Raw genomic sequence first — 2,591 nt, forward strand, 5'->3', positions numbered from 1 at the left:
TTTAACTTTTACTAAGTCTTTTAGCCGATATAAGGGAAAAATTATATAGCCATTCTAGAGGTCGAATCGGCCCAACCTAAAGAGCCTAAGGGCCAATCTAAAGAGCCTAAGGGCCGATCTAAAAAGCCTAAGGGCCAATCTAAGGAGCCTAAGGGCTGATATATAAGATCCCAAGGGCCAACTTCGAAAGGCTTAAGGGCCAAAAACTTATAGTTCAAGACTTCGTTCTCACTTTACTCGAAGTATGAGTCACGATATCCCGAGCTCACATCGGATCGATTTAAACTTGGCTCGAGGATTATTATGTCCATAAAGGTCTAAGGGTTAGCTATATCTCAAGCTCAAACCAATTCTCGGACCAATCACTCAAGTTATACAAACAAAGTATTCCGTAAATAAAGACAATATGAAATCGAGCACACGTCAAAGATGAGATAAAAAGTTCCCCTTATATTTCCAAAAGATGATTACAGAAGATATTTACACGAGGGACACTTGCACAAAAACAAAATAAACCTAAAACTACTTCGGGGTCATATCTTCAGGGGCCGCATCCTCGAGAGCCTCATGATAACTAGGGATTATGATGAATTTTATACTCCTTCTTGCTTAAGTTTTGATTAGAAATATGTACAAATAGTCCCAAAGGCTCACAAGTTGTGCTTGATTGCAAGTTTGATCATCAAGGTGACAAGGTGTCAAAAACCAGCTCAAAAAGTAGTGAAACTTGCACAAGTACCAAGACAAGACCAAGCTCAGTCAAACAGGGCCAGTACGGCCGCACACCATTCTGTGCGGTCTGCAAGGATGAAGTTCAGAGACTATGTTTTTTAGGCCATCAGGCAATGCGGCCGCAAAGAGTTTTGTGCGGTCCGCATTGGGTTCATTGCGGCCGCACTCGATCTCGTGCGGTCCGCAGAGCCAAGGTTCAGAGAGATGACAATTGGAGGATTATGGACAATGCGGTCCGCGTTCCATTTTGTGCGGACCGCAATAGGAGCCACCGCGGCCGCGGTGCATTTTATGCGGTCCGCGGTGGCCATGATCAGAGAGCAAGAATTCCAGCTGAAAGCCTTAGTATGACCGCACTCGATTTTGTGCGGTCCGCACTAGCCCCGCAGGGGTATTTTTGTCCAGAATTTTTGGCCTAGTATAAATAGTTTCTTTTCCCATTTTTAGGTCATCAGTTAGATTCTATAACAGAGCTGCGCTCGTGAATAGGCTTTTCTTGCCATTTGGAGTAATTTTACAATAGTTTTACCATTGAATCTTCAAGTTTTAATTAGTAATTTAATTTTATGGGTTTGTCTTTATCTATTTCTTTGTTTTTCTCTATTAACATGAGTGGCTAGACCCATCAGCTAGGGTTGTGGCTCAACCCTAGTGTGGGTAATTGATGGGTCTTGTGTTTTAAGGTTTGAATGTCTGTGGATGTTTGATATTTGGACTAATTTATGGTTTTATAGTTGAATTAGTGGTTCCAAACACTAGTTTATGCTTTGTTGATTTTGGCTCTTCTTGAGAAAGAGAGCCTAAGTCTCTAGAATTATTCCAACAAGGAATTGGGGCGTACTCAAGAGAATTGATAGCCCCAATTAAAGGGATAAACCGAGAGATCGTAATACCCGACTTGAACCTTAATTGCTTGCACAAATGACCATACCCGATTGATCTTGAGAAAGTCAATTAGGGCAAAATCACTCGAACTACCGAGTGGTATAGAGTGAGTAGAATTGTGCAATGGTTATATCGTAATCCCCAAATATGACAACCTAGCCTTAGACACGAAAACCCGTTAATTATCCACCAAGGTGAAAGTCACCCCTAGTGCCTTTTAACTAATTAGAACATTTTCAATAGTCTTCTCTTAGCTTAACGTAGCTCAATTTAGCATATTGGTAGTATAAATTTAGAAGTTAAATCAAAAACCAAAAATGTTTAGAAGTGTAATTAGGAACAATTACGCAATTCTAACTTAGATAGAAAATCAATTTTAATTTCTAGCTCCCTGTGGAAATCGATCCCGACCTAATGGGGTAAAAGCTGCTTTGACCTCTCTTGCTACTTTATAGTAGTACAGGGTTGGCTCCGATCACCTTTTTGGCGCCGTTGCCGGGGAGCTAACGGTGTTGATTATCTATCTTAGTAGTTTTGCGAATTCTTCTTTTCTCCTTCTTTGTTACTAATTTATGTGTGTCACAACTACAGGTGCAAAATGGCAGCAAACAACAATGACCCTCTTGGCAATGTGGTTGCGGGGGAGGAGGTAGATGATATTGGAGATGATGAGGTGCCTCTTGTACCTCAAGGACAATGTAGAGGCCGCCAGGCCAATGCAAACGAAAATGTTCCAGACCCTCCTCCTCCACCTCCAAGAGTGGCTCCTCGAGTACTTCCCAACCAAGGCTATGCGAGTGCAATTGTCCCGTCCCGGATCCGGGCGAGCAATTTTCAAATTACTAATGTGATGCTGACATTGCTAGAGCAGCGGGGGTATTTCACGGGTGCTTCCTCTCAGAATGCGTACAAACATCTCAAGGGGTTCGTGGATACCTGTTGGGGGAGCAAGGAAACCAATGTGTCCGAGGATG

The sequence above is a fragment of the Nicotiana attenuata genome, unplaced genomic scaffold (genome assembly GCF_001879085.1).
Source record: "Nicotiana attenuata strain UT unplaced genomic scaffold, NIATTr2, whole genome shotgun sequence".
Lineage (NCBI taxonomy): Eukaryota > Viridiplantae > Streptophyta > Magnoliopsida > Solanales > Solanaceae > Nicotiana > Nicotiana attenuata.